Genomic DNA, 25,412 nt, shown 5'->3' with positions numbered 1-25,412 from the left:
TCTCGCTTCGTAGCTCTTAAAATTTTGCTTACCTGTGCACTGACCTGTCTAACTACATAAGTTTTATGTAACAAGAAATTGCACTTCCATTAAATGAACGTCGGCATAAAATAGAGTCCCCACTGTGATGGGTAGTGCTACTTTATCTTCCAATTGTGTACCAAAGCTTTTATTAGAGGGAAAAACGGAAGGTATTTGCCGTTTTCTGTATCTTTTTTTTTCTTTGACAAAAGATTTACCTTTTCATAAATTGTGGTTTTTTTCCAAAAGAATAAAAAAAATAATTATCCGGATGTGTTTTTGTTTTTTTATTATTATTATTATTATTATTATTATTATTATTATTATTATTATTATTATTTATTTATTTTTTTTTGCTCTATCACAGTCCTCCAATTCGACTGGGTGGTATTTATAGTGTGGGGTTCCGGGTTGCATCCTGCCTCCTTAGGAGTCCATCACTTTTCTTACTATGTGTGCCGTTTCTAGGATCACACTCTTCTGCATGAGTCCTGGAGCTACTTCAGCCTCTAGTTTTTTCTAGATTCCTTTTCAGGATCTTGGGATCGTGCCCGTGCTCCTATGATTATGGGTACGATTTCCACTGGCATATCCCATATCCTTCTATTTCTATTTTCAGATCTTGATACTTATCCATTTTTTCCCCTCTCTTTTCTTCAACTCTGGTGTCCATGGTATTGCGACATCAATGAGTGATACTTTCTTCTTGACTTTGTCAATCAACGTTCACGTCTGGTCTGTTTGCACGTATCACCCTATCCGTTCTGATACCATAGTCCCAGAGGATCTTTGCCTGATCGTTTTCTATCACTCCTTCAGGTTGGTGCTCGTACCACTTATTACTGCAAGGTAGCTGATGTTTCTTGCACAGGCTCCAGTGGAGGGCTTTTGCCACTGAATCATGCTCTTTTTGTACTGGTTCTGTGCAAGTGCCGGGCATTCACTTGCTATGTGGTTTATGGTTTCATTTTTTTCGTATTGCACTTCCTACATATGGGAGAGATGTTATTTCCGTCTATCGTACTTTGAACATATCTGGTTCTTAGGGCCTGCCTGTGCCGTGCCTGATCTTGTGCCGCTGTTATCATTCCTTCAGTTTCCTTCTTTAGCTCTCCCCTCTGTAGCCATTGCCAATTGTCATCGCTGGCTAGTTCTTTAGTCTGTCTCATGTATTGTCCGTGCATTAGTTTGTTGTGCAGTCCTCTGTTCTTTCTGTCTTTTCTCCTGTCTCTGTATATTTCTGGGTCTTCGTCTACTTTTATTAGTCCTTCTTCCCATGCACTCTTTAGCCACTCGTCTTCACTGGTTTTCAGATATTGCCCAGTGCTCTGTTTTCGATGTTGACGCAGTCCTCTATACTTAGTAGTCCTCTCCCTCCTTCCTTTCGTGTTATTGTATAGTCTGTCCGTATTTGCTCTTGGGTGTAGTGCTTTGTGTATTGTCATTTGTTTCCTGGTTTTCTGATCTATGCTGCGGAGTTTCTGCCTTCGTCCATTCCACTATTCCTGCGCTGTATCTGATTACTGGCACTGCCCATGTGTTTTTATGGCTTTTATCATATTTCCGGCGTTGAGTTTTGACTTGAGTATCGCCTTGAGTCTCTGCATATATTCTTTCCTGATCGTGTCCTTCATCTCTTGGTGTTTTTATATCTCCTCCTTCCATTATTCCCAGGTATTTGTATCCTGTCTCATCTATGTGTTTGATGTTTGCTCCCATCTGGTAGCTTTATCCCTTCAGTTCTCGTTACTTTGCCTTTTTGTATGTTGACTAAGGCGCATTTTTCTATTCCAAACTCCATCCTGATGTCCCCAGATACAATCCTTACAGTCTGGATTAGGGTATCTATTTCCTTGATGCTCTTACCATACAGCTTGATGTCGTCCATGAACATCAGATGGTTGATTTTGTTGCCTCTTTTCTTGAGTTGGTACCGGCATCCATCTTCTGTAGTACTTTGTCATGGGAATCATGGCTACTACGAAGAGTAGTGGGTACAGTGAGTCGCCTGGAAGATCCCCCCTCTCCTGATATTAACCTCTGCTAGTCTTATTCCAGAGTTTGTAAGGTATTGTATTCCAGTTGCGCATTTGTATTTTTGAGGAAGCTGATGGGTGTTTTCCTCTGCCCCATATATTTTCAGTTATTCTATTAGCCATGTGGTGTGGTATCATGTCGAAGCTTTCTTATGTTCATCCATGCCATGCTTATTTGTTGGTTTTTCCTTCTCCTACTGTTCTTCATTACCATTTTGTCTATCAGGAGCTGGTCTGCCCCTACACTTCCTTCTGCAGCCTTTCTGTTGGTGGGGGATGGTGTTTGTCTCCTCTAGATAGTTGTAGAGCCTTTCACTGATGATACCTGTTAGTAACTTCCACATTATTGGTAGGCAGGGTGATAGGCCTGTAGTTACTGGCTATATTTCCCTTACTCTTGTCTTTTTGTACTAAGGATTGTTCTGTGGTCATCCATTTGGGCGCTTGGTGATTTGAGATACAATGCTGGAGTTGTTCTGCTATTCGTGGGTGTAGGGCCTTGAAGTTTTTGAGCCAGTATCCATGGACTTCATCGGGACTGGGGCTTTCCAGTTTGGCATTTTCTTTAGTTGGTGTCTGACTGTGTCTGTCGTGATGTCTGTGAATCTTTGTTTTATTCTCCCTGTTTCTTCTTCCTTGACTTCCTGGAGCCATGTTGCATGTTTGTTGTGCGATACTGGATTGCTCCATATGTTTTCCCCAGAGTCTCTTACTTGGTTCGGCTTCAGGAATTTCTGGGTGGTTGTCTTCCCCTCTTTAGTTGGCTGTATAGTCTTTTCTGGTTGGTTCCGAATAGTTTGTTCTGTTGGTATCCCTTATTCCTGTTCATGTACCGTGGATCTTGTGTTGTTTAGTCCCCTCTCTTGTACTTTGTATTTCTCGTTTGAGTCCTCTCTTGTTTTCTTGCTTCTTAGCCTTTTTTCTGCCATCTCTTTCAGTTTACTCAAGTCAGATCTCATCACCATGATTTGCTTTTCCAGGCGCCTTTTCCAAGGAGGTTGCTGTTTTGGTTTCTGTTGGGTTGGTTGTGACGGTGGTGTTGGTGTTCGAATCCCCATCAAGTCTTTCTGCTACTAATCTTGCTCCTGCATATGTCAAGTTATTTGTTTCTGTGATACTGGTGGTGTGTATTAGGCCCATTATTTCATTGACCTCACTTGTTTTCTCCTTAATTTCTTGGTGTTGTAGGCTTTCATGGAGGGGATCTTTGTTCTCTCTGTATCTGGCTCCATCCATTGTCTAATCTTTCTACCCATTCCATCCTCTCTGTTATTCGTCGGTGTTTCTTAGTGTGTCGTTGTTTGATACCATCCTCCCTGTCGTCTTCTGTGGCATCGTCTCTCAGTTCGTCTTCGTGTAATTCGTTGTCGTGTGACATTTCCCTTTCCAGTCTTCTCTTTCTGTTGGGAGAGCCAGTTCTTTTTCTTTATGTTCCTTACTTGGTCTGCCAGCCTCTGCTCTGTTTGGGTTTGGGGGGTGTTTATTCCTATCATTCGCCAGATTGTTGACCAATTCTTCTTTATATATCCTCTCGGACCGTCGGGTTGCTTTTCTGATGTTAGCAATCTCCATATTTTTCCTTATTTTTCTTTCTTTCTTTTCTTGTTCCATTTCTATTTGTCTTTCTTTCCTTTTATTTCTTCCATTTTTAGTTTTGCCTCTGTAGCTCCCAATCTCGTCTTCAGGCTGTTGATTACTGTCGTTAGTTGTGGTGATCAGCAGAGTTTGTCTGGGATGACGACCCATCCCAGGTACCCTAACCTGAAACCTGACCCGGTCAAAAAAAAGAAAAAAAATTCCCCTACAATTGGTTGAATACCTGGTTGCCGGACGAGGCTCCTCTGTTGCCAGAGGTTCCATTTACGTCGTTGTCGTTTATTCCTTCATTTCTTTCCATCGTTGCTGAGTTTTGCTATTTAACCCATACTGGACCCTACCCCATCAGGGATAGGTACTCATTTACAGCTGAGTAGACTGAGGAAATTATGGTAAAGATCCTTTCCCAAGGAATCAACGCCGAGGAGAGCGGTCACCCATCCAAACGACTGACCAGCCCCAATGTTGCTTAACTTGACTTAAGTCTATTGACGACCTAACCCACTCCTCCACGGCGCCACATATTTATTATTATTATTATTATTATTATTATTATTATATTATTATTATTATTATTATTATTTTATTTTTTATTTTTTTTTTTTTTTTTGCTCTATCACAGTCCTCCAATTCGACTGGGTGGCTATTTATAGTGTGGGGTTCCTGGTTGCATCCTGCCCTCCATAGGAGTCTCATCACTTTTCTTTTTATATGTGTGCCGTTTTCTAGGATCACACTCTTCTGCATGAGTCCTGGGGCACTTCAGCCTCTAGTTTTTCCAGATTCCTTTTCAGGGATCTTGGGATCGTGCCTAGTGTTTCTATGATTATGGGTACAATTTCCACTGGCATATCGCATATCCTTCTTGTTTCTATTTACAATGTCCTGGTTATATGATATGTAACAGAGGATTAAAAGTATTAGAAATGATGTAGTCCGATTGAAATAGAAATACAAAAAATAATATGTAGAATAACTATTCTCCTTTCTTTCTGTTGCTTGTTATATAATTATCATACGGAAAATCTTAAAGATATAGATGAAAAGACAATTATATTATCATTTAATTTTGGTTAAAAATGAAATACTGTCAATAGTAAGACTTGAAGGGCATAGCCACATTCAGTACGCTGGAGAAAATCAACAGAGATAAAGATGAAGACTTAACTGATGACAACAACAAAGTGTATTTTTTTTCATATATAATGATAAGGATGCAAGGTGGAAATAAATTGATTGACAGAGCAAGAGAATATTTAATTAAAGGTGTTTGGACGGTTAATGATTGTGTCGCATACGCTGCAGATTGAAATGGCGCAGACGATACAGAGAAACCTTTATGAAAGTGGAAACATCGCAAGCAATTGTTTCAATAGGATAACTTTCTCTGGAATAAATGGGTACTAAAGACTGCGTAATATCTATCAATGTCAGTTAATTGAAGAGTAGTAGTGGTATTACTCAAGTGTACGGAACAGTTTCCATATAAAGGAAGGTCATATCTCCAATGGAGAAAGAAGAAACAGCGAGGCTTTACTTGAGTCTCTAAAAAACAGGAGAATCAAGAGCAACAAAAGCTGCAGGAAGAAGAGCTACTTAGGAATTACAGTGTGAATTAGGGTTTGGTTAACATTCTGAAATAAAGAAGTAGAGTTAGAGTCAACACTGTTATGAAACAAAACTGGTGACATAATGAATGAAGGGGAACAGGTATACCATATTAATTGAAGATACAAAAGTACAGAAAAAGTAGAGGACTGCAATGGTGGAGGGCCAACTTTGCTGGAGAAAAAAATTTGGATTCTAGCATTAAAGGAAACGAAAGGGCATTTACGAATCAGCAATACGTCGTATATCAAGAAGAAATTAACTACAGTTAACACACAGTCCTCTATATAGTTATAGAAAGCGTTTTAAGAGGAAGAACAAAATTTCTGCTTTCCTACAACAATGAAAATGCAAAAATGTTATAAAAATAAACAATGAAATAAAGATTAGGTGACAAATAAAAAACCTATTTTTTTCGTAATACCAGACCCTATAAGAGAAGGCTTTTTTTAACATAATTATAGTCTCAATTCGAATTCATTATACATACATATATCCCACAAGTATATACCAAATCTTGTGAGAGGTTTGTGTATGAATACTTACGGATATACATTTCTGTATACATTTTTGCTAGTTTTTTTTCCTTTTCAAGCTCCCAAATTCCCAAATATAACCACTTTGCCAAATCCCACAACCATGAAATCATGAAGTCTTCCTCCAATGAATATGTAAAGTCCCAACTCCCGAGACCTCTTTGGGTATCCGCTTCCGCCTCTTGTCCCTGATATGAAGCACAGTTTGTAAATAACCGTCGCGGAATCGTTTGCCAAATTGTCGTCTTTCTGCTTTCTGCTGCCCTTCCCTTGCTCTCTCTCTCTCTCTCTCTCTCTCTCTCTCTCTCTCTCTCTCTCTCTCCGTTTCCCTTGTGAATAAAATATTATCGTTTATTAATTGTGCTGTCAAATAAAATGACATATTTTAATTCCATCTCTCTTGATGATCTTTTGATTAAATTATTGTTCATGTTAACATTTGTACAATGTTACCAATTTCTTTGCACTAGAAATATATTACTATTAATCTGATATCGCTATGTATTGGTATACATTAGCTAACATTCCCTTCGCTTCCATTTGGAAAGCGAATTCAAAAATAGCTGGACATTGGTGTCTGCCCTGGACAGTCATGTCAGGGCGAATGACGTTGCTCTCCCCTCCGTACCAACGCGCTCTTCGCAGTTACAATGTTTAGACCCCAAAAGATTCTAACACAGCATAATCACAAATTTCAATCTTGAATCTACTTTTTTTTTGCCTAGCTCTCTAAATCATTCATTTCTTTCCGCTACCGTGAAACGGTCATTATCACTTCATTGATTTCTCTCTCTCTCTCTCTCTCTCTCTCTCTCTCTCTCTCTCTCTCGGAGTTAGTGATACTTCTTTATAAGTATACACTAAACTTTATTAGAGGGATCCTGCATTTTAATTCACTTGGACCTCATAATCATAATGTTGCTGTGCACTCATATGTAATCCCCAACACAGGTAAAGTTGTTGATTTGGCAAGATGTGTACAACTTTTTGTTAAGAATTTACTGTACTGATTACTTTATCTGCTTCGTCATTTCTTCGTGAGTTTTACTTATGTCATGAAACATAACGTGTATCATACGATTTATCTAATGAATTTTTCTGGTCCTCCTTTTTTTTTCTTTTTTTTTAACCCATGCGTCCTCTGATGAATATCTTTTTGAACTGCTTTTCATGTAGTCGTCTTTGTTGACTATCCATCTTATTCTATTATTTCATCTAAAATACTTGGCACTTTATACTCCAAGGCGTCTATTAACTCGCAGACCATTGTATTTTTTCCTTATTGCTTACACAATTTATTTTATTTCATTGCTCCCCTTTTCTTTAGTGTTCATGGTTTAGTGTCATTTCATGCATGTAAGTGATCAGTTTAATTCCTATATATAGTTAGTTTGTAACATTTACAAATATTTTACGCAGGAGATTATACAGCATATATATATATATATATATATATATATATATATATATATACTATATATATATATATAATATATGCTGTATAAATCTCCTGCGTAAAATATTTGTAAATGTTCAAAGGTAACTTCCACTTTCATTTGTGTTTTTACCGCCTCATTTATCAGAGGACGGGAGGCCTTCCTTCCCATACAACGTTGTGGTATAACTGGCTCGTTCAGTAATTAAAAAGAGAGATAAAACAAGCGGAATGCTTAATTGGCAACATATACAAGCCTCTCAATCAACTGGACAGAAAAATACAGACAACCTTCTTGTCAAGACCAGATGTTTACCCATTCCTCGTTATCTGCCATTCGAGGTTACAGCGGAAGCAATAACAATACTTTCCAGCTAAAAAGGAATTATGTACTCACGGTGATTACCATTTGGTTTGTGTTATTTGAGCGAAAAGTCCTGAACAAATAGAAAGGATATCAACTGTGCATTAAGACCTAGGTACTTCATACCATGGGTACACATGTTCTCACTGCGATATTCATGACCTCCCATTGATGTTCAAGCTATACTCCTGAAAAACGTGGTGAATTTATTAGATATCCCACCAACATTAGAAAATCAATATTTAAACCAGATATTAAAATGAATTGTCCTAATCTTTAAAAAAATTTAATAAATGTTTGAAAGTTATATGCTATATAAAACCAAAAAAGCGATTTAATTGTTGTTTTAGCAGCCATGCACGCATCTTGATGATGAATATCAAGTAAAGTGATAAAAAAGGACATCACTTGTAATTGGCTTCTCTTACTGTTAATTGTATAATGATTGTGCCTGCTCGATTAAAAAACAAAAATTTAACTTACTTAAACTACAAGCAAAACGGCTCTGAATACAGTAACAATATCAGAATAGTTGCACAGAGACTTCTCCGATCTCACCTTCGTATCTGTTTTTACATAATCATAATTGTATATTAAAAAAGGGGCCGTAGTTCTTCACGTACTCCACTAATATGTTTGTTTCTTCAATTTTGTTTCACGTATCCAAATTATTTATTTTGGGGGGAGGGTTTATTGTTTCATGTATCCAAATTACATGTCTTATAAAAATAAGGTTTCTCTCTTTCTCTCTCTCTCTCTCTCTCTCTGTCTCTCTCTCTCTCTCTCTCTCTCTCTCTCTCTCTCTCTCTCTCTCTAAAATTAAACATAGAGCGGTGAAGTAATACTCACGGAGATCGTTCACACACCTTGAGTGTGTTTATTCTAAGAGAATAGGTTTCGTTATTGGATCTTTCACAAAATCAGAAAATACAAGACTTTTCAATCCATAGCCTAGTTCACACTTGCATAGAAGAATGCTTTTCATTAACCGTCAGAACTACTATAATGCTACATTGTAAAATTAATGCTCTTTTGGTGGTTCAAAGATATGCAACAAGTTTAGTTTACCATGGATTGATAACATGTATTCAATCTGTCCGATTGAGTTATATTTTAAAACGGAAACATGGTTACAATAGGGATGTTTACATATCGACTGGAAAGTCCTTGCAAGAGAATCATCACTAAGCTTCATAGCCATTTTTCAAAAAATCCATCCACATTTCACTGATTAGGTCATCAAAGTTTTTGCCGATGTCAGGGGGACATGGCAGATCCATTTAGTACAGATTTATGCAATCGTAGACGATAAGTAGCGACAGTCTGCTTAGAAAGAAGATTCCAGAATCAGCTCCAGCAACGAACTCAACGACGAGAATTTACTGGAGGCTCCTAAAAAGCTGATGACAGGGAAGGGGTCATTTCCCGGCCTCTCTTCAAGCATGTCTCCAAGGACCCACTCACCAGATTCGACTGAGGCGCGATGTAATGATGGCTAAATAGGATTGGCCTGCTATTGATTCAATTCCAAATATGAGGAAAAAGTAGATTGCCACTTTTTTGTTAATATGGTTTTTATTCGGCGCCTTAAATTCTTATATATATATATATATATATATATTATATAATATATATATATATATATATGATATAATATATATAAAATAACATCATACATACATATATCTATATATGTATAATATATATTATATATATATATATATATATATATATATATATATATATATAAGATATATATAATATTTGAAATACTAAATGGCATCCTAGACAATGAAAATAATATGAAGCTGAGAACGTGCTGTGAAATCTAATGGTTAAATATCCAGTTCTTAAGATAAAATTCCATCTTTTACAACATGTAAAAAACAGCTATCTATAACAAGTTTCTTTTTATCAATATAAAGATTGGCAGTAGTAATTTTTTGAAGAATTCCGAGATGAAAACGTATAACAGAAAAAGAATGATAATACTGCTTACGAGTAGTTAATAGCAGCACTAGGCACTTAACGGATTTTAAACAGGTTAGGGTAGGCGGTGATGTTCTTTTCCCAAGTGATAAGTTACCCTCAAAGGACGAAGAGAGCCGTAAAGTTCTGAGTAACAGAACTCATATCCTTTTCATGTTAGATTAGAAATAAACGCTATGAATTAAGTGGAACGTAAAAACGCATTTTACTACCGAAACCGCTAGTATATTCACGGCCTTAACGCCCTATAAAGCCGAACTTATTTGGCCTTAGGGGATAAAAACTCCCTCGCATTCTGCTACTCATACCGCCTCTTCTCTTCAAAAGATTATAACACAGATGGACCTCAAGGAATCCAGAAATAAGAACTTTCCTCTGAATATATGCGATGCAATAATCACTCGAAGATGAACCTACCGGGAACACTTGGGAGGCCTCTTCTCTGGGTGAGCGTGTAAGGTCTGCCAGTATTGTGGTTGTGAATGTTTCCTGTTGTAAACACATTAACACTTTTGCTTTTTAGGTTTATTATACATAGTGTTCATAACACATATCTCTTCCTATTAGAAAAGATGAAGACCTCATTATCTAAGTGAGAGCAGTAAAAAGATGAAAAATCTCAGTAAATGTTTTTAATCAACTTCCTGATGAAGAGCCCTTTGTTATGCATGAAATTAATATTTGTTACATATCGGCTCTAATGTCTCGATAGCTAATAATTATCATGGAAATGGGTGGTGTTTACTTAGTTTTTAGAGCCACCCTTCCAACTAGTGGCAACAACTCATTGGTGAAGCATATGGACTCTTCTCAGCAAGTCCTTCTTCTCAAAGATTTATTGGGATAAATTCTTACCTATTCCCCAACAAATTCCTTATCCTCAGCCTTCGAATCTGCTCTCACATATCACACCATTCAGCTCCATCTTCCTGGTGATCATATTCTTTACAGATTCCAGTCTTTATGCTAAAATAGTTCTAATAATCTGTCAGTTCTCTTGTACTACTAGACCTCAGTTCCCTCTTTTCGCAAAACAACAAAATTTCCAAGTTTTTATTTCGTTTTATTAAAGAAAAACTTTAGCCTTGCAAGATAATATGAGTGCTTTTAAACAGATTAACTTGTTTAGCCATGGAAAATAGAAAAACAGAAATTGCTCATTATCTTTCTGACATTATCTCCCCTTCTTCAGACTCTAAGATTTAATTAAGCATGCGTGCAATTATATCATGACTTAGCTTACTTTTACATATATCGATGAAAGTCATAAGGAAAATTCTGAACAAGAATTGAAAATGTTTTCCTCGCATAAATTATGACCAAAGTTCAAACTGAGTCAGGCACGAGCCTAGCGCGGATTATTAATAGGAGATTTAAATTTTATGGGCATCATCCATGATATAAACCTGAGCTTGACCTGTTCAATGATTCGTAGGCATGTATTCTTTATTCTTTGCAGATTTAATGGTCACTGTATACCCTTTACATGGGACACTTCGAAAGGAAAGATACAGAATAGGAACGAAAAAAAGGGGCAGGGCGGGGATCACCACAAAAGGCAAGGCGTGTGATTCCTTTATTGACAACAAGAGAATCAGATAAAACACGAGTTAAGATCGTAAAAAGGAATGCAACCCGATGACTACTGACCTCCCAAGACTGACCATGGGAAGTTTCTGGTCTAGTGGGTCTTCTTAGGCAAAATGACCAGGCTGAATTCACACCTTCGCTAAAGAGACAGCGATAGAGCTGAGGCCAAAAGAGGGAAGGTCACAGAACAGAGGAGAGACAGAGCTCAAAATGAGTAATCTATTTATTTACTAACGAAATCTTTTTCCGCTGCATGAGACACGACAGAGAGAGAGAGAGAGAGAGAGAGAGAGAGATAGAGAGAGAGAGAGAGAGAGAGAGCTATAAAAAATTATTTTCAGATGAAAAACAATATTGTACGGAATATATAAATAGACCAGTGTAATCTTACTAGCTGAAATTCCCAATAGTTGACACACCATTAAAATTACACTATGCAAAAATATATTTGCGCTTGTCCTGTACCACTCTGAAGAATTCAGAGAGCAAAAAGTACACACTGGGGAATATGGAACGATTTAGAATCGTGAACAAGAGCCTGTGGAGAGATTCGAACTGATAAAATGCGCGGACATTCGAGAGTCACGGATATTAATGGAATTTGATTTTCGAAGGGACGGCAAGAAATATTCCAGTGGATACAAATAAAGATTTTATTTTTTATTGCATCGACTAAAATGGATTTACTGGTGTATATTGCCCTCTGTGCAAAAGTACAGACACTGTTAGGTGAGATTTCCTTTTACAATTTTCGATTTATGGGTTTGTGATTCCTCTGTAGTTTTTAAGATCCGAGGGTGGACAGAAGAACGTGCGTGGATGGACAGACAAAGCCATCTCAATAGTTTTCTTTGACAGAAAACTAAAATTTAGAATCAATTAATAAATTCCAGTTGTGTTTTTTCTAGTATTATCACAATGCCTTAAGACATGGAATATGTCCTAAAAGACTGGTTCAAACGAATTAATAAAAATACAGTTACAGAAGTGAGAGACGAAACATTCGTACAGCAAGAAGGCGCCTCCTTGAATCTGCTTCCTGTTTCATTATATACTGACCACTTAACTGACAATAACCAGATTTGAAGACTTAATGGACCCCATTCAAAATATAAAATTGGATTCATAGTGCTGGGGTTTCCAACTGCTCTCCTGACCTTTGCGTCCGAAATGCTAATGCCTTGGACTCTCACTGGAGAGACTGGTGTTCGGTCCCGTGCCGAGGCAGAAATTTATTTCTGTGAAACACGTTTCCGTGCGTTTATTTCCATCACATCTACGTGAAAGGGGTAAGTCGAATGAAATATTAGCAATTCGAGCGCACCTAGACACATTTAGTTCACTCTCGACGTGGTTCGGAAGTCACATAAAGCCGTTGGGTGTCCGTTTGCTGTATAACCACTGGTTCCATGCAACGTAAAAAACACCATATAAACAAAGTGAACAGACATGACTGTGAATCTTTCTCAGAATGTTGCCTGCAGGCACATCATTTGCCTGTGGGATGAAGAAAGCAGAGGTGGTTCTACGAATTTAATGGGTGATGATGCAGAACAGATTCGCAAAAAATGGGATGCAGTTTGTAAGGCGTTAAGAACAGAATAACGACTGAGCATTAACCCCCCTCCACTAAAAAAAACAAAAAAAAAAAAAAAAAAAAAAAAAAAAACTCCTTTACGTTATTGTCACCGGAGCCTTGCTTTGTGGTCCATTAGTTACGTGTAATGTCTTGGTGGAAGCTCGGTTTCAACCTCCGATGAGAATGATTTATCAGGTTTGTCGTTCTGAAGTGTTTTATTTTATTCATCTAATCTCCCCTATCTTTTTTATTTTTAGGTACAGTTGTACGTACTTTTAGATTGCAGTAGTTTCATAATATTTGTATCACTTAACAAATGAATATTAAAAATTTCCTTTATCATTATTATTATTATTTTTGTACAGATGGTAGTGGTGTCGATAATTATTTGATCGTAACACTTAAGTCATACTGAAAATCGGACGTTATATTCGGAAGCGACGATTTCCTTTTATTATTGTTTATTATTTTATTTGGTAGTATCCGAAATAAAAGACAATAACTTGAACAACCGCTTCTCCGCCGAGTGTTAGGAAAAGTATAGCATTTACTTGACGCATTACCACTGATGCTCTGCAGTTCTGAACATCATGTTTTACTTGGCATCATTCATTCCCTAAATTTTAAACACCTTGAAGCCATGAGCGCTAAAATTCCGGGCACCAATGTATGAGAACTTCGGTATTAGGGATCTGTTAATGCTTTCCTCTGGAGACGATGATTGGTTGGTTTTCAGTCGGTGATTTGGAAGGTATCATGATGACAACTGAAAACCGATCCACATCTAATTTGAAGCTTGATCATGATTCCTTCGTGGGTAACTTGGGTAGAGTGGGCATACCGAGCCTACTTGGAATCTCAGCCTGGTCTTAAAGCTATTTCAAAACTGCATGGAATCTTGGTAATGTCAACTTTATTGCGTTAAGGACTTCTTTGTAACGATGAAGTGCAGTAACCTTTACTTTATCCCCAATTCTGATTAGGTAAAGCCAAATAAAACTGGCAAATCTGGTTTTTCTACTGTGTTCATATATAGCATCATAGCTTGATGTTTTATAACTTTTTAATTTTTTTTTACTTATTTGAGGATAATTCCTTTATAAAGTAATTCTATTAATCAGATGCCTGTCATCAATTATTTTTATCAATTTTATGGAACTGCCGAAATAAAGCAGCGCTCAGAGACTTACTAAACTATTTTCGGTATTTCGAAGGCTTTGCAAAAAAACGGTCGAACAGCAATTAATCATTTTCCAAAATCGTAGTTAATAATGTTTAGTCTTCGACTTAAAAGTACTTGCTTACACAGCTGTTGCAGAGAGATTTTTCGTTCCATTCTTTCAACTCTCTACTTGTTGCTGTTGTTTTGTCTAAGGCTGCTTCTGCCATTTAAGAACTCAGCGCCTCATTGCCTTCTGGGAAATTAATAACATGAATTATGGAATGTAATAGCCAGTTTCATTTTATATCTTTACTGTTCAATTGTCGTATATTTTTCATTAAATATTCAGTGAATTTACGCTTAATTCTCCTTCATTTCGATTACATAAGGAAGGATGCATAATTCCCCTTCCCAGGAAAACGTAGATTATCTTTCATCTATACAGGACAACATTTTAAGGACTCATGTTTCTATGATTTAGTTCACGGGATGCTACTATCAATCTGTGTATTTTTGGGTCAATAAACACCCCCCCCCCCCCTCTCTCTCTCTCTCTCAAATATCTGAGGATAATAAACACCCCTTAACTGACAAATTTTACACCCAAAGACGGTTTATGATTAGAATTCCACTACTCCCTTTTCAGAGTTTATCATCAATAATTATCTAAGATAATATCTATTACCCTACGATGAAAGAGAGAGAGAGAGAGAGATAGAGGATGAGCAGAGTCAGAAACTTCCTTCGAAACTCTTTGAACGGAAAAACTTAACCTCACAAAAAACAAGGACAAGGAGATTTAAATCATTCGTGGTCTCTTATGGTTTGTAGAGGAGATTATTCGAACGCATATCATTCTCTTGATATACTGAGATAAAGGAAAGAGAAAAGTAAAGATGAAGTTAACCTTTACGAAAAACATCTAGTCAAGATTTAGAAAAAAAAAAAACACCCAAAAAGTGAAAGAAGCTTTTAGGTATTTCGCATATTAACAAACCATACGATTCTAGTTAACTAGAAATGCCTTGAGAGGTCATTAGCTTTCTCCCTTCTTCTCGTGCAGAAAAAGATGGTCGATAAGCTATGAATGCCATAAAGTATGATCTCCAGAAGGGCGAAGCATCATGATGATGCGTGAAGTAATTGTTGCACGTTATTAACATTAATTTATTATTTCAGCTGATGAAACCTGTCACATTGAACAAGCACACAGGTGCCATTGACTTGAAATTCAAGCTTCAAAAGAATGTTGGTTTCAATTTCCCACCGCAGACCACAAACTGCAGCAGTAACTGATCATGATACTGAGCAGCGATTTTTCATCGGCCTGGGGATGGGGGTGAACCAACGACATCTGAGCGGCATGCCACGACGCTGGCCACCACGACAGCGGACCAGTAAGGAGGCTGAGCATAAGTTATCCGTTTCAATTGCATTACTACGAAGGTCTAAAAAATAAAGCGGGGGTGGAGGCGGTGGGTTGGGGGGGGCGAATACCGCTGTCTCGAAATGACGTACCATTGTTGGTATTCCACATTGTTCAGAAGTATTCCCTGATAGTTCGCGTCCTTTCCATACTATGGTTAATTAATAGCCAATTACCCTTTTCGCCCAAAAATGATTTGAATGACTTTGCCACAAATAGTTCGTATTTGCGTTTTGATGATTCTGAAATTTCCACAAATCACCGCATTTAGTTTATTGCTGTACACATAGTTAAAAATAATTTGTTTTTTAAGATTATGTGCTATTTCAGGAAATAAACGAGAGCAAACTTACTGTGGACATTCTTCCTATTGCTGCAGACTGCCAACATAACTGCGACGTGATGGACTATGAAAAAGATACTCGCAGCTCTTTTACGACAGTGTAGCCAAATGCCCCGATTTATGGGTGTGCCTTTTATTTGCCAAATACTCTGCTTGCGCAAGATATAGGACCCTGGTCAACGTGTGAAGCACAACACCGTTAGCAACTTGACCCTAAATCAAACACTTTATTGACCTAACTTTCGTCTTTTATTTTCTATAAACCTAAATGAATAATATGAGAGAGATTAGAGAGAGAGAGAGAGAGAGAGAGAGAGAGAGAGAGAGAGAGAGAGAGAGAGAGAGATTGTGTAACTAAGCTTGAAATTATGAAATCACTTTGCATATAGGTAAAAAACGCTCTTTACAAAAGAAGGAAACTTGCAAACACCTTCAGCCCTTTGATGTTTATTCTGGACATAAATGAAAATAAAATAAAGATCCCCCACCCGAAAGATATTTTGTAAGCTTTTCAACTTGAAAACCTTGGTCCAAAATTATGACGACAGCCACAGATAAAAACAAAAATATTCAGGCACACATGAGCCTATCATTACGCTTCTAAAGAAATTCCTATCTAATTTTCCCTTCAACTAAAAACATCACCCTTCCTTACTTCCCCAGGTTTAAGAATACTGACTATCGTTTTCGGGGACGACTGTAAGGAAGATGCGGAAGAGAAGAGTAAAGGAAACCTCCTCGAAGAAAATCCTTTTGACGGGGCAATTTCAAACAAAATGAGAGGATGATGGTCCTTAGATCATTCGCTTCGCCAAATCGTAAACAGCTTAATTTGTTCGTGCTGGAAGTCTCTCTCTCTCTCCCTCTTACACACACACACACACACATACACACACACACACACACACACACACACACACACACACATATATATATATATATATATATATTATATATATATATATATATATATATACATATATATATATATTATATATAGATAATATCATATATATATATATAATATATATATTATATATATATATATATATATATATATATAATATATTATATACATATATATATATGATATATATATGCCTTTACATAAGCAGTGGAATTGATGTGCTTCTCCTCCAGCGGTCCTGTTTTTTTTCATTAGGTGATACACTCAGATTTATTTGCCAATATTGTACATTTTTAAGTGAATGGAATAATAAGGCTAAAATCGACGATGCGTCAGAAGTGCCACATGTAAAAGTGAACTGGCTTATAGGAAGCTAGTACTGAACACGGCGAAACAGTCGTGGATGAACAAACTGTTTCGCCGTGTTTAGTTCCTAAACCCTCGGGATCAAATATTCCTAAGTGAATTGGTGATTCACGAAATTCTTTGAAAACTTCAGGGATTTGTGATATCTTTGGTTTCACAATCTTACTGTAACACAAATACTGGATAGCTTTCGTAAGAAACTGGAGAAGAAACTGTATGACTAACCCATTGCAAATTTGAACGTTGCCAATTAAGCAAAAATGTTAAGATCACTCCATGTACAGACACCTACCCAACCTGCAATGAAACGTTCGCAGTAAACGGGGTAAACAGAAAAATGTACTCCTAATGACTAAGGTTCGGATAAACAAGAGAAATTGTCCAAAAGAAGGTATCCTGACCACATGTGGACGAATACTTATAATGTGGTGAGAAATAAATGTCCGTGGAGTGGTTTGTACTACTTGACAACCTGTTGTTAATTAGAATTGTGCTGTAATGAAAATTACTTCAGAAGTCCTCTTTGCAAGCAAACTTGCACCGAATTAAGGAAAATGTACAAAAAAAGGGACAAAAGTTTTATATAGGTTTCCATAATAGCTGATTCAGTACAACTATGATTTAGGAAATGTTATATATACATCGCTTTGATCCATTTTAACATGATGTTTTCCCAGATTAGGCTATCACTTATTGTTTTCTCATAGAAACGTTGCTTAGACATTGAAATCCCCTTTTCGAAATGCTTAATTTCCTCTAACATTCCCTTGATTATCACTTCCGTGTATTTTGGTCCGATTTAAAGGATTTTTTTCATATATAAATCATCTTTTTTTCTTAATAAAACCATTTACGTAATTATTTAAAGGTTGGCTGATTATAAACAATAAACACGAATAAAAAAAAACCACACACATGCAACTCTGATCCGTCGACTAGCTTCGGAAATAAAAAAATGGTAAAATATAAAGGCATAATTTAAAGAAAAAAAAAAAAAGTTGCCAGGCATCTTGAAAAGGGGGCATACCTCTATGGCTTTGACGTAGCTCTATTTGGCTTGGCTCCAGTCTTCATCTTCCATCGTGAATAAAGATGAATGAATGGACTCCAAGGACGCCAGATAAGCACTGAAACTAAGCAAGACTTCCGTTTCACAGCTACCACCATTACCATTACGCCTGATGTTGTTAATGAAGGTATATTTTAGCTACAATTTGTTTTTTCTATTTGTAGTTATTCATCATTGCCAGTTCTTCGTCAAAGCCCTTTCCTTCCCGTAGAGATTGGCTACAATTTATTCCGTACAGGAATAAATTTCCATCCGTCCACAATACGAGGGAAGCATTCAGGCAAGCACAAAGAAACGCTTGCACAGTACTTTGGCTCGCGCTCCGATCTCGCTCGGCTCTCGGTACTTATAAGTCTTTCTAGCTGACTATTCATATACCCATTAAGCATAAGAGGATTTTTCCATTTGATCACTGGCGTATCGAGCCGGACAGGAAATTGAACTTCGGTTATGTTTCTTTTGCAACCTTAAAACAAAACCATTTTGCAATTTTGGCTCCAGTTCCCAACACCCATCTTTACGACTCTCCACAACTTGCTCTTATTAACTTCGGATATGATCCCTTGCTCTCGTTGTCCTAATGCTACAAGTTTCCTGCTGTACTGGATGGTATCTGGATGCAGATCTGGGGATCCTGATATCATAGCTTAGCAAGGTTTAGGAAGGAGAATAAGTCTGTCAAAAACTTCGCCAAAGTAAAATACCATTTACATTTTCTCCCTTATAGCTAGTTATCTTTGATTTGTATACAAAGATGATATATAAATATGTAACACACGGTTATATATGTATGTATGTATGTATATATATGCAACTAGTCAGCCTATTTTTTTAAATGCCCTTAAAGCCAATTAATAGAAATAAGAGATGATTATGAAGGTACTAGTTTAAAAAGCATAAGGATAAAACTACTTGGCAAAACAAAACAAAGGAAAATAAAAACGCAAGAGAAGCATGAATATCAAATACCCAAAAAAAGGATAGCTGTTTCCACCTTTCCCTTTGGCAAGAGATCCCAGTTTTGCAGCACAGGGCACAGATAACCAATTCTAAGATGAATGGACTTTTGAATGCCGTTTCATGAGTATTAGTGCGTTCGCACGGATCTCTACATTTATTTGTAAAGTAATCATTCCGTCTCTATATCTTGTATAGAGACAAATTCTAAATGAAAAACTTCATAATGATGAACCAATTTTCCTGACCTGGAAAGCAAGAAAACACCGAGTGAGTCTTCTCACTTTATGGTACAAGTGACCAGTGCTATAAAACTAAGTAGTTAGACTAGACCTTTGTAACAGTAAAGCATTCTGCTTTGGCCTTAGCATTTAGTATTCTGAAGTTAGTGAAAAACGAAAATTAATGAAAGATTATTAATCATTATGAGTTTTTACGGGGTTTGATTAAATTTTCTTTTATGTGTACAATTCGGAATAATTCCAGTCTTGCCACCGTTCATGTAAAGCTTTAAAATTCCTGGAACAATTACGCTTTTAACATCACGACGTGAATAAAATAAAAATAAATCTAATATAGAAGTCAAGCATTTCCCCTAACCTGGTCCAATATAAAAGTTTCGTGTTTTTTAGTCTTGACTTCATTAGCGTCGTTGTATTTTTGTGCTATCGCTCGAATTATGTGTAATATATTTTAGTAGAACAAGTGATCGCTATTAAAGGGAACTAATGAATTTCGTTTCCAACCTTTCCTCTGAATATTTACTTTCATTATTTGTTCACTTTTCTCTCGATTAAAATTTTCTCTCTCTCTCTCTCTCTCTCTCTCTCTCTCTCTCTCTCTCTCTCTCATCTCTCTCTCTCTCTCAAATGATCAGTCAGTTGTTAAAGCTGGTGACTTGGTAATATGTGTCCTTATCGATCAAGGAAAATATTGTTTTGAAAATGGCAGTATGTATCATTTAGTCTTAGAACTTTACTTTTGCCAGAACATTTACCTATCGTCGAAGGTGGCTTGTTTGTTCTAACCTTCACAACAAATACGCATTTTAGAAGCATTTTATATATAAAATTTTTTTGGCAACATTACACATGCAATGGCACATGATTTATGCAGACAAAAGGAAAAAAACTAGTAACTATTTCCTACCTTCATAGCACCTAAAAATTAATTTAGCTGATGATGGAAAACGTTCTAATCCTATTAGGAAGAATCCAAATTGGTGATACATTTATCATATGTTAAGTTGTGCAAATACGAAATTGTGGAAAAAACTGTTGAATGCAAATAAAAATCCCACAATGTATCAATATTCGTCCAATTATTTTTCTTTCATTGCTATGGAATTCTTCCTTCTACCCAAAATATCTTACGCGTCTACCCAAAGCTTTCATGCACGTTGGAGTGATACCAGCAGCAATATAAGAATATGATGATTCCAAGTCCGGGACAAACGTAAAAAATTAAAGCAATCAATATAGGACTAATGCTACAAGGACATATATATATATATATATATATATATATATATATATATATATATATATATATATATATATATATGTACATATATATATATATAATATATATATATATATATATATATATATATATATATATGTATGTATAATATATATATATATATATATATATATATATATATATATATATATATATACATATATATATATATATATATATATATATATATATATATATATATATATATATATATATATATATATATATATATATATATATGATATATATATATATATATATATATATATATATATATATATATATATAGAGAGAGAGAGAGAGAGAGAGAGAGAGAGGAGAGAGAGAGAGAGAGAGAGAAATGATAAAATTTATCAAGAATCTGGGGACGTGATCAAAAGGACTACGGATTCCATAATCAGCCTTAAAAAGGTGGAATCAAATAACCTCACACGGATCTGGGATGCGATCAAAGGAGTGCAGGGATCGATAGACAATCGCACAGATAGCCACCAGACTACTACGAATGCGGCATCCAGTTTTTCCTCGCCTCCCAGCACACACGGAGTGCCCCGTTCCGAGGGGACTGTTGACCCCCCAAACCTCTTCTCCCCTCCCCAGTGCCTCCGGTGGAAGATATATCCCCGGTGATGATTACTAGCCCTCGTAATCCTCCCCACCCTATCTCTCCCCCCAACCCCCCATCGTAGATGCAGATGAAAACTGATCATGAGGGGTCTGGCGGCTGGCAGATACAACAAGCAGAAAGAAGAGAGAACCTCCCGTTTGGCCGCTGGACCGGAGCCCCAACATTCGTGTTTCACCTCGACCGACACCTGTGAAGAAGATGCCACGTAGTAATTCACAATCTACGCTCATCGGTGACGCTGGATGCCATAGTGGAGAGAGTCAAGTTTCTCACTGGCTCTGACCCACTCATCTCTCACGAACTCCCATGCAGGATTAAACATAAAGTGGCTTACAGGATTACCTGCCTATTTCAACACCTCGACGTTTCTTAACCCTTTAAAGTCCACCCTGGGTTTTATGGGAAACATTAAAAAATCCTCTTAGTAGTGTAGTATTAGTAAATACAAGACCTTTTTACTCTTGTGTACTTTTACAAAATTTCCAAAGTAAGCGAAATAATTGCATGCAATGAAGTATCCGTATGGGTTGCCTCGGGCGCTCTTAGGGCGGACCACGCTCATCCCGTATGGGATCTATTGGGCCGTGCGGGCAACTTTTTCAAGTTTATAAATACTGTTAATTTGCCCATAAAATCATGTGTGATTATTATTTATTTATTCATTTTTTTTGTTCCACAATGTATGATAGAAACACTTATATGGCTTTACAATTTAATTAATATAAAAAATAAATATACATTAGAATACAAAAATAGTATAAAAAATACAGAAAACTCTATAAAAAACTTTAATCAAAAACTCTAATACAAAAATAGTAAAAAAAAATACACAAAAACACTATAAACAACTATCATAACAAAACAACTTACTTAGAAATCTTATGGAACAAAGCAAAACAATTTCTTTCTTCAGTAAGGCAAAGGGCAACCTTGCAATCCTCACACATCCAGCGGGAACTGTGGCCTGCACCAGAACAGAACTTGCAGGTCTGCCTCATGGTGACACGCTTTGGGCATGTGTAGGGCAGTGGCATTCTGGCGTGTCTCAATATTTTTGCAAAACTACCTGTTGGCCCCTTCTTGGCAAAGCAAAATCTCTAGTGCAAGAGAATTCCTGGCACCAGGCTTCTGATGAATGTAGTCGGGCAGGGCATGGATATCAATGTTTTCCTTCTTCCATTCATCAGCATGAGACCTCTTAGGGTTAGGCTCAGGTTCCTCTTCCATAGGCATCGCTTGAGAGACAACATTGACCTTGCGATCTGAAACAAGAATAAAGTAACATTAGTGAAACAGTAAATGAATCGTGTGTGCATGCATGTGTGCTTGTGTGTGCATGCATGTGTGTGTGCATGTGTAGTCAAGTGAGTATGCATGTGCGTGTGCATGTGTGTGCACGTGTATGTCAGTGAGTATGCAAGTAAACAAATAAGTTTTTAAAATACCCATTGTTTACAAACCATTTAAAGGGCAACAAATTTAAATACCATTATAACAACGAGACATTTAAATACAATGTTTACAACACATTTCTCTCTCTCTCTCTCTCTCTCTCTCTCTCTCTCTCTCTCTCTCTCTCTCTCTCTCTCTCTCTAAGGATGTCTCATACTAACCTCTAGAGTTAGGAAGGTCAAAGGCACCGTCCTGAGTAAGGCCTTCGTCAGGAACGTAGGTAGGGTCGTCATCATCACTGTCAATGTCCAAAGGGCTCATGTCGATATCACTTGATTCAGCGTCGTCAGGGGCTACCCATGTTACACGTTCCTGAGTCTCCAATGCAGCATTGCGTTGCCCAGAAAAACATACTGCTTTGTAACTGCAAAAATAAAAAAAAACATTTTAAAATCATGTAATGAAAAAAAAAAAGTAACTTTCCCTAACAAAAACCTATCATTCAATCCCTGTAAGGTAATCATTTATATGCACATGAGCCTAACATCTATAAAGCATCACTGTTATATCTAGAAATATTGTTAAAATTATTTCACAAATGTCTAAAAACAAGCACTAAAAAAAAAAATTATTTGACGTCTTATTCTGCTGGCCGTTGTAACCGTTACGGTCCGATACATCCCTCATGGGATGAGCGTGGTCCGCCTAAGAACAACCGAAGTATCCCCTATGGGATCTATACTTTTGTTTTTAGTCACTATGACATGTCAGTAACACTACAGCCCTTCAAACCAACATCAAAAGGTAAGCATATCATTAGGCTTCACTATCCACAGTCACTGTGTACTTACCATGATTACGAAGTTGGGGGGGGGGGGGGGAACTTGGAGGTTACTGCGACACGTCTTGACTGTTTTCCAACTTGCGCACGACTGAGGTGTCTGTCGAAGGCCCTCCAGTCTTCGTGCGAGGGCCGGGCTGGCTTCTGATTGGTTGATTCGAAGAGCAGAGGAGTGTAGCTATGAGTTGCCAAAGCGTCAATTTCATACAAGCTCAAACTTGTTCACAGACTACCCGAAAGTAGCTGTTTTAAAGATCCCAAATGGGATCTCTGGTCGTTAAAGGGTTAAAGGCGAGAATTTCGGTCCTAATATATTAGTTTCAAGATACAAACTAATCCGGGATCAACCACCCCCAGGGGAACTTACTGACACTCCAACCAGGGTCATTTCCACCGCAAGTGCCAGTAAACACCCCCCACGGCGAGTGACTGCCCACTCACCCCGGCTAACCCCCCATCCACCCAAATGATCAGCGCATTCATCTCCCATCTTCGTGTAGCCATGGATACATTAAACATAATCTCTTGGAATATCTTTGGCCTCAAGCGGAACATTCCTCTTCTAAACATGTTCTGCAAAAACTTCAAAGGCATTATTGCACTGCAAGAAACGCTGCTCTGGCCACATGACCTTGCCATATGCGATTCAATTCATGAAGACTACAGAACCTTCTCGACTTCATCGATGCAAGTTACAGATCAAATCTAGCCGGTCGCCCGAAAGGAGGCCTTTCTTTCCTGTGGCACAAATCGTTAGACAATACGATAAAGGTGATGACCTACAGGATGACAGATTGCTGGGCCTTCAAGTGACAGTAGGGAACTCGATTATCCTAATTATTAATGTTTATATGCCATGGGAAAATAACAATAATTTTGATCATTACAGCATGATCCTAGGGGAATTACACAGATTATTCATGATTCTCCTGCTGATCTTATTTGTATAATCGGGGACCTTAATTCTCACCCCACAAAACAATTTTATAGTGAACTTACTCGCTTCTGTCAAAATCATGCTCTCCAAATTAGCGATGTAATGCTCCTCCTTCCCTCCTCCTATTCATATGTACATAATAGAGCGGACGCTATTACAACTTCCTGGCTGGACCACTGCACTCACATCTCCACAACTTCATGATTCTATTATGACCTGCAATATTCGCTATATCTTGCAACGGGCTACGATCACATCCCATTACAGGTGTCATTCAGTACCCCAAACCCTCCCTACCGTGAACCCCCTAACTGATCGACCACCAGCGGGTGGTAAACTGGGATTTTAAAAACCAACAGAAAAACCAGAGACTTTAGGGCGACCACGGAAACCAGGTTGCGGTCAATAGTTTCAACCGGCAGACGCCTACTTTGTACTAACACAAATTGTAGAAATGACCACCACAAGAGGGATCTGAATGAATTTCTATTCGAACATAATCTCCACTTTGCTTGCTTCGGGCAGGACTGCCTACAGATTTCGTCAAGGTAATTCTCATAATATACCTGGATGGAATGACTTGGTTTAAAGATCTATATACATACTCACAAGAAATGTTTTTACTGTGGAGGCAAAATGGGTAGCCCCAGGGAAGGGCACACTGCATTGCTAATGAGACAGGCGAGAGCGCAGTTCAAACTTGCTCTTAAGCACTGCAGGTTAAATGAAAACAACTAAGAGCCGATGCAATGTCTAGAGACTTAGAATCTGGTGATTATCCTCGTCTTTGGAAAGATATCCAGTCTTTAAATCCCAAAACTAAAAAGCTATCACAGAGAGTAGGGAAGCAGTCGGAGACGAGCTATTGCAAGTATGTGGGGCGATCACTTCACAAATCATGAATTGCATAAATGATCAGATTCCCGAAGGGATGTAGATAACCTCCTTACTGACAACATTCAATTTCATTTTGCAGACCGTATTTATGCCAGGTAACATCAGCGATGCCATAAACAGCCTACCTAATAATAAATCGCCCGGCTGTGATGGGTCTTCCTGCAGAGGCCTTCAAACTCTGCCATCCGATAATTTACATTTTGCTAGCTGCC

Source organism: Macrobrachium nipponense, chromosome 17 (genome assembly GCF_015104395.2).
Source record: "Macrobrachium nipponense isolate FS-2020 chromosome 17, ASM1510439v2, whole genome shotgun sequence".
NCBI classification, from domain to species: domain Eukaryota; kingdom Metazoa; phylum Arthropoda; class Malacostraca; order Decapoda; family Palaemonidae; genus Macrobrachium; species Macrobrachium nipponense.
This window is presented reverse-complemented; position numbering follows the sequence as displayed.